The following is a 9,162-nucleotide window of genomic DNA, read 5'->3' as shown; positions in this document are numbered from 1 at the left end:
AAATAAGTTGTAATATAATGGAGGGAAATGCATTTTATTATTAAAATAATAAAATACAAAATTTAATATTATATTTAAAAGTGGCTTCAAATAAATTTAATTAATAATTATAAAAGCTGTTTTGGTTTAGAAGGCTACATCAAAACCATTTTTTAATAAAAATTTACTCTTGAAGTTAACAAGAAATTTTTTGATATATTTTGAATATTTATTAAACTATCTTTTTTATTATAATTATCATAATTTTTTTACATATTATACATATGTATACGTATATCTTATTATACGTAATTTAATAAAAAATACGGCGTTTGACTCTTTTACTAATAATTTCACTAATTTTTAATTTTTTATTTTTATGAGTAGTAAAAAATATTTTTGCCCACAGATTGCAACTTTGTGTCCGTATCCTGCTTTACTCGTTGGTTTCCGATTCTTAATTTCCTACTTCCCTTTCTGTCACAGCCACACAGCTGACTCGAGAAAAGATTTTAAAATTGAAGTAGCTAATAAGGAAATATTAAAACGCAGATAATCAAATTTTACAATAAGCAATGGATCTCATTATGGCAATAATTTTTTGTAATTCTGAAAAAGTTTTAAATTTATATTTATCAATTATATTTTTTGCATTAGTTATACCTATAACGTAAGTGATAATTTTTCAATGACACAATCTGCGATTAAAACCGACTAATCTATTGTGGTTCATTGAATATGTAATAGCAATCGATCATAAACAACAGAACGGTATATAATTTTTTTTTTTTTTACATTTAATAAATTCAAACAATTAAACGATTATGATAAATAAAGCAAGTAAAAAACTTTAAAAAGCTCGCTGTGAAATGAGCTTAACACAATTTCGAACTCAGTGACCGGGGAAATAAAAAAGCACCTACAACAAGGATTGCAAGAGCAACCGATTATCACCTTTGTCAGCAATAGCGAGTTTTTCGTTCTCTCCCACTCACTTGCCTCTTATATCGAAAACACGAAGTGCATATTCGAAAGCGCATGCAATTTGAGCTGCGCATTAAGTTTGCAACAGCGCAATACGAAGTATAATTGGCATACGAATGGTGGCATCTAATAGAAAATTATTATAAATATTAAATACTATAATATAATATCGGCAATTAAATAAGTTTTATGAAAAAATGAAAGTGTGAAAAGTGTTTTAATCAAATTGTGAAAAGAATTAGTGCGAGCGCGATATAAAAGCGTTTTTCTTCGTGTGTAAGTAATTCGGGACGAAAGTAGCATACGTGTAGTGGATTCGGTAAAGTGAAAAAGTATGTAAGTGCGTGAGTGTAGCGATTTGTGGAAAGAACGGGTGGTAGGAGTGTTTAATTAATATAATTGTATAATATTTTACTAGGTAAGTCAATTTCGTGCATGTTTTCTTGTATAAGTAAGCTATTAAACAATATCGACAAACATACAGGTCCATACAAATCTAAATACATACATATACATGCATGTATATGTGCATGGTATTTTATATAACAGCATATTTAGTTAGCATTGAGAGTATGGAGTAGCTAGTTTTGTTTTTGGGTGACATACATATAATCATGGCACAATGCCTGTTTGTATAGTTTTAGCGCCACTGAATTTGAGTGAAAAGGCAACCATGAATAAAACCGCTGCTTTCCAAAATGTTTCTTTTTATGTACAAATGTGTGTGTATAAAAGAAAAACGAATTTTTTGATAAAAATTTTTAAATTGCATAAAAATTAACAATAAAAATGTTTGTATTTATTTATAAAGAATAACATTTTCCATCTGCTGTTAACAATTTGTGAACAATAAGTAACTCTTGCCGGCTAAAATTTATATTTTTCCCCCACAAGAAAGTTATATGCTTATATATATTTTTTCATAACCTGTAAAGCTGCTGAATAAAATAAATTGAAAGAAAGGAAAGAAATACCGAATCAAATAATTTTTTTTTTACTATATGGCTTAACCTTGACAGTGAAAAATGGGGTATGCAATTACATTTCAGATCTAGAGATAGAAAAATTATGTATTTTAAAGGTCGAAAAAATTGTATTGCCGAAACTTATATTATTAAAATTACAGTGACGTATCTTGTTTTGAACAGTAACCCTCAAAATCTTGTAAGCTTACGCGGACAAACACAGCAAGCCTAATTTTTTATAGATTGAACAGGGTATATTAAGTTTATCACGAAGTTTTAACAGCCAGAAATAATTCGATATTTCCTATATAATAATAATCAGCGCGAGATATCGCTAAGACATTTTGCACACATCCTTTTCTCTCCAAGAAGCTCTTCATTTGTGGAAATCGCCTATATATACATACGCCATATACATATAATATATAGCTGCCGTAGAAACTGGCCGATCGCACTCAATTCCTTGTATCGAAAACTTTTTTATTTGACAAGGTATCGCTACGAAATTTGGCATAGCTTATTATCTGAGGCTACAATCTTCATCGAAATTGTTTAGATCGTACAACTTGAGTGGCTAGTTGCAATATAAACTGACCGATCAAAATCGAGGTTAAAGATTTCTATACCCTCCTATAATAAATGTACCCGCTATAAAAAAATGTACTTGTTATGTATATTATAACTTCGGTTAAAGTTTTTCTTGTGTTTTGCTTAAGAAAATGTTTTTGGTCAAACCAAGAATTTTTTGTCTGACTCCTCAAACTCTATACTTATAGGTTTATTTTTATAGAAATACTAAGTGACCGTTAGCAATTTCTTTACGTAACAACACCTCACCGTAAATATATATGTTTTGCAAAGAAATTATAATATTTTAACAATACGACAGCCATTTAAATGTAATTTGGAACGTTAAATTGCTTACAGCAAAGCTCCAAATAGCACATTAAAAATTCAAGTAAAAAAAAAAAAAAAAACACAATAAAAACAAACAAAAAATAAATAAATAAACGCGCCAAGCCATAAACATTGTGTGCTTAAAATATGTGACAAAGAATGGAAAGAAAAAATAAATATTTAATTTAATTATATTAGACTGACACCAACTACACAAAGGCAGCGGGTAACAATGACAATAATGGCGACAACAACAGCGCAAAAAATGTCAATAAGCATAACAACACTAATGTTAAGCATATATATTGTACAAACAAATATTCAACTGTATTTGCATGGGTTTATGTTAGTTCAAAAGTCGTAGGGAAATGCGCAAAAGACGAAAGTCAACGTCATTGTCATTGCACTAATATTTAATAAAAAATTCAGAGGCACGTCTTTGTGTCAAACCGAGAAAAACCGAGACACAAGCGTACGATGGCTAAGAGCATCTAAAGCAAACAAACTGACGGACAGCTACAACAATTACAACACACATACTAGTTACTAGTGGTAGTCTTACAACAGCAAGGCACTGCTTGTGGCAGCAACAGTACATGGTACATATTTGACACCAAATTACAAAAATGAAACCGAACGTACAACAACAATAGTACAGTAATGTTGTTGAGGCTCTAAATGTGTCACAGCGTCTATGGCGTGCTATGTACATCAGTGTCAAAGCGACACTGACAGCTCACATACCCACACACTTACATATATCAAAGCGTTAAAGATGGTAGCTGGGACGGAATAGAGCTGATACGGGGCTAAGTCAAAGTGCGGGTGGAGACAATTTATATTAAAGCCAACTTAGAATGCTTACTGTGTTGCTTTTGTGGCAAGACTGAAGCATTTGCTGCAGCTTCTTTTGTTGTTGCTTTCTGGCAGCATGCGACTTTGAATAGGAAAAGCGGTGTAAGTGATTACTACGAAAGCATATAGCAACTAATCTCATCTTTTGTTATTGTTGTTATTGTATTAAGTAAATGAAATTGCTGGAAGCATTCAAAACTGTGTGTTTTTTTTTTGTTTTTGTAATTTATTCACTTTCTTTCCGGGATCCTGTCTTGCATTAATAGCTGGAATTGCTATCAAAAGTAGCTTTTATCCAATATACTATATCTTCCTTTAAATCTACTGCGAAAACATCTATATAAAACAATGAAATAGGTTTTCTGAACTTGTGAAACACTTACCCTCGAAGGATAACTAGATATACTCTAGTTGTTTTTAAACCGACGAGTATTAAATGTTCTCAATCAATAATAATTTATCATATAGTTGCATGTGGAATTTTTATTCCATAAACATTTTTTTGTGGAACTGACTCCTACTCTTCAATATAATATGTTTGATCGATGCTTTACTAGCAAAGAGAATAGGTCAACTTTGGCTAATGGAGAGTAACTAATTTTGTTCCACCAGGTCAACGCCAGGTCACAAACATCGCTATTCAGTCGCAAAAAGCTCCGAGAGATTAGTTAAGAGGTTCTTATGCATTCACTTTATAGTCCGGACTTGCCACCAATTGGTTACTAACTGTACCTGTCTATTGCAAACGATTTTGCTTGTAAAAAATTTGCCTAAAGAAAAGCTTTTGGAAATTGATGATCCCAGTTAGTTTTGTCAATAAAGACGAGGGATTCTATGAAAGTGGTTTTATGAAATTACGACAACAACTTCGCTAGGTTCACCAAAGACGAGTCAACCGAGATATTTCAATCTCAGTCTGACAAAAGCTGGGCAATAGAGATGGAAGTGACAAGATGATTCCACCTCGCCTTCCTCTATATAGCTTTGGCAAAAAGCGTTCGACAGAATTTTAAGCCGCACTGCGTGTAAACCTATTGAACAGTGTCCAGTAAAATTACCTATAATTGCGGTGAGATGGACTTTGCTAAAAGATAGTAGTTTGCATGACCTCTTACGGTCGCTTGAGCACTGTAGCGGTCTGAAACTAGAGTTGATGGAGAGTTCACGACAGAAGAATCCACCATGTACTCTCCCACTTAACTTTGATCCATCCGTGAAATAAGCTTAATGCTTATTTGACCCAAATACTTCCTTTCCGCGGATACCATATAGAGGTATATAAATAGATTCTAGAAGAGTTGACTTATAAAATCTAAAGTTTAGAAATGTCAGCTTTGCAATGCCTTTGTCAAATTTTAAATGCCACAAGCTTAGGCAGCAGGATTTTAGGTTTCATGATTACTCACGCTCCTGTTGTCTTTCCTTTGCGGTTGCTAATTCCTGCCGGACAGTTCTGGGCAAATCACAGAGTGCGCACAAAGAAGATACCTTGCAACAACACGCACTTTAAGCTAATTTGAAAGTCACTATATGTGACACGCGAACCTTTGCATGAGTATTGGCGCCTATATGCCTGTGTGTTATGCGGTGGTATTGATGAACTTTTGTATGGCTTTGTGCAGCTTCATTTCAATGTACATATGTCCCTTGCCTTTTGATGCTCTTTCAATGTTTCTACAGCACTCCTTCTCAAACACACCCCTGGCGTGTGTGCGTACGTTGCTTCATTTTGCATTTTGTGCGTTTGCCTAATTTTTGGCACAAAACATTGCTCTGCTTGTTGTAGTAGTTGTCATTGTTGCAACTGTTGTTGTTTTTGTTGTTGCGTACATTTTCTTTTGTGCCACACATTCGGTGTGCTGTCGCCTCGTTTCGCATTAAAGCGATAAGCCAAATTGATTCAGTCCCATGCCAGTGTCCCAAACGCACGCAAAAAGCTTTGATTTCACACACACACACATAGACACGCACAGATGCGTACATACGCACGCCTGCTCGTGTGACACGTGATATGCTGCAAGTTGGCATTCAATTAATTAAATGTTCCAAAGTTACAGATGCGGGTCTTAAATACTCACCCACTCATTCATTCACAATCACGCTCCAACCGAAGCCAGCGCCCAAGCATCCATGTGCGTATCAAATATATTTGTATTGGTGTCTATCGGTCGAATTTTGGTGTACTTTTAGGCTAAGTATTACTAAAAATCTCTCAAATATACATATATCTATTCATATACATATGTATAAAAAGTTTCGAAACATAATTATCCTTTCATGTACCCGCATTTTAAATACGTTCACCCACATTCATATAATTTGTTGTACTCTTTCAGCTCACCTCCGTTTTGCCTGAATATTTGCACATGTGCAACTCAATTTAACTGATGGGTCAATTTGATTAGACTTACCATACAAATGAGAAATAATAATCGTGCACGTTCGGACATTTGGGTTAATCGATTCATCTGTTGTTGTTGTAGTTGCAATAATTTTGTCATGACATGAAATATGGAAAGAAATGCAAAGCTGCAATATTTTGTTGAAATTATGGTAAATGGTTGGGTTTTATTTAGTTTTCCTAATTTCTTGATATATTTTGAATTTTGAAGTTTATTTCAAAGAGATGTGTAAGATCTTTTAAAATCGGGCACATTTTTGTTTCTTTGAAAACTTTTTATTGAACTTTATTTGTGAATCAAACTTATATGCACATTTTTGTATGACGGTGATCGGATGTTTTAGCTGGGGGAGCTTAAGAATCAAATAAGGAAACTCGAGTTCAGGACGCCTTATTCCACTTAGGATATGTTTTTAGCAAAAAAATTAAAATTTTCAGCTCATGGGTTTCTTTCAAAATATCTTACTACTTTTCTGACTGTCACTAACACATTGAATCAAGAGATAATTGTTGCTTTCAATTGGGGATTGCGGTTTGTATGTGCTCCAAATTTCTTTCTCTCTTTTAAATTTCCTAAAGCGGTCACAGATATCACTGCAAAGCCGTTAACTTTAGCTGCACCGAAGCTTTAATACCTTTCACACGTTCATTATAGCATAAAGGGGTTTAAAAAGATCTTAGTCTTGATTGTGATCGATCAGTTTATACAGCAAAATTTGTTCAGAGATTGTATCGTTGGCTTGGACAATAACCCATGCCGAATTTCGTGAAGATATCTTGTCAAATACAAAGTTTTCCGTATTTCCGATATCAACGATTCCGCGACACGCGCAGCTACTTAATGAAAAAAGGACGTGTGCCGAATTTCAGATCGATATCTCAAAAACTGGGGTTACTAATTTACGCACGGACAGACAGACAGACGGGCTTGGCTGAATTGACTCAGCTCGTGCTGATCCCTCATATATAGACTCTGGCGTTTCTCGACATTTGACGTCCTACAAACTACGTGGCAACCAAAATATACCCTATTCAAGATATAATAGCGACTTTCCTTACTAAGTGGTTGCATTTTATTATTCTTATAATTCCAAAAAACCAGAAGTGCTTCATAAGTAGTTTACGTGAGCAGCACTCTACCGGCATATAGCTTAAGTACCCCTTTAAATGTTTAGGAAGAATATATTATATATATTATAGGCATTATGGTTCACAGATTTATAGTGTAGAGAGAACAAATAATGTTCTGTCATTGATGTTCCTATCATGGTCTCTCCGAAAACAGAAAGGATAATAAAATTTAGCGAATACATTGAAAAATGCAATATTCCGAAGAGAAATGTTTGTATATACCTGTTTCGATATGGTGTTGTTCCACTCTCTATCATATAAGTACCTCTATGAGTCCAGTACTAAGATATTTTTTGAATTTAAAACAAAGTCGGTAGAATAGCTTACCTGAGTGCTGCAATTAAAAAGCACTTATTGCCTTGGGGCAGATGTCGTTTTTAGAAGCAGTCGATTTGTCGATTTATAAATTTTTGGGTCTTTGTTCACTTTTAAGCTATTGCTTACGATAGAATTACGTTATAGAACTGCATATTTTCATTTTCTATGGATTGTACGTACACCACAGCAAATATTTTAAACGATCGAATTATGGTGCAAAGACGAGCTATGTAGTGAGAACAATAAAACATCTTCCAATGATGCTCTTATAGATACTCTCGGAGAGCAGAAATGATAGTAGGTTTGCGTATCTACTAAAAACAAATTCCATATCTTGAAGAGAAATGTACAGACATGAGTCTGTGCTCATTACCCGAACAGCCGTATGTGTCATTTCTTTCAACAATTTATCAATGATTTTCAAGTTTCTGACAAATTCGTTAAACTAAATGTTTATCAGGATGGCTACATTCATCAATTGTTGGTCGATTTGTTGGGTCGATTTGTTGGGTCTTCCTTCACTTTAAAGCTGTTGTTTTTCATAAAGGAACAATCATGTATTGGCTTTAATATTTATCTTAACTTCCATTGATTTTCAGCACTTTCACTTTTATTATTTCTTAATATATTCTGTGTAACTTTATATACAACTCTGTCTGCTTCAATATGTAAAACACTATGTGACACGCAATTAATCAAAAGTGAAAAAAGTCACAGTAAATAATTACCCTAATAAAATTGTTTCACCTTCATAATTTTATTTGCATCAAACTTTTCAACTTCTCTAGTTCGCAAAATAAAATAACACCAACAACAATAACATTAATAACAATGTTCACAATGGCATTATAAAGTGCCAAGCTGAAGCAACAAGCATTTGAACAGAGCGCTGCGGCAAGCGGAAAATGTGGTCTAGCGTCCTACAAACAACAGCGAGCCACCGCCAGTCAACAGCAGCAAAAACAATAGAAGTAAGCGCAGAACTTTGTCGATACGCTTCAAACAACAAGTGAAGCTTCGCCTTTGCCACTTCACTCTAAGCAAAAAAGTACATAATGTAAACTTTCGCTTTCCTCCCTCACCGCACCTAGAGCACCAAGTGAGGCCATTTCTTCTCGTCCATGCAACGTTACTCCGTCGCTCTTTCATCGACACCTCTACTTGCCACACTTTCGCGCATTGTGCTTAAGTTTTCCACTTTTCACTTTGACTGCCAGTCAAAGCGCCGGCAACAACAACAAAAATAATAAAAATATGGTAAATTATTGTTTTTATTGTTAGTGTAGTAGTATTGGCAGGATTATGTTGAACGTGTCTACTATTGTTGAATGTTGCACGTTGCACGCCGTTGGTGGCAAGTTAAATGTAAGTGCGAAACCGCATAAAGTGAGGGCGAACGAAAGATAGAAGCGACACACAAAAGTAAAACACGTATAGGAAAACTGTTAGAAGTGCCAACGACAGGATATGCATCCAACAACAACAATGTGTTGCATGATGTGCGAAAGGAAACATAGAAACTTATTAAACATACATAAATATATATCAGCAATTTTATATATTCATAAAGGAATGTTTGGATTTACTTACCTTAAGGTGTTAGGCAAGGCCTTGTAGCATCTATAGCTTCTT

At 34.2% G+C, this 9,162-nt stretch overlaps 1 long non-coding RNA gene across 1 annotated transcript; it reads right to left on the bottom strand.

The window, feature by feature from the left end:
* Positions 1-4,399: 4,399 nt before the first annotated feature.
* LOC106615594 (uncharacterized) lies at positions 4,400-6,301 on the bottom strand. The gene is made up of 3 exons (XR_001330645.3): positions 6,092-6,301; positions 5,759-6,032; positions 4,400-5,694 (listed from the first exon to the last, which is right to left on the bottom strand). It is a non-coding gene; the product is annotated as an uncharacterized lncRNA (long non-coding RNA).
* Positions 6,302-9,162: the final 2,861 nt, after the last annotated feature.

This window comes from Bactrocera oleae, chromosome 3 (assembly GCF_042242935.1).
Source record: "Bactrocera oleae isolate idBacOlea1 chromosome 3, idBacOlea1, whole genome shotgun sequence".
NCBI classification, from domain to species: domain Eukaryota; kingdom Metazoa; phylum Arthropoda; class Insecta; order Diptera; family Tephritidae; genus Bactrocera; species Bactrocera oleae.
The sequence above is the reverse complement of the archived record's forward strand: the minus strand, read 5'-3'. Positions and strand labels throughout refer to the sequence as shown.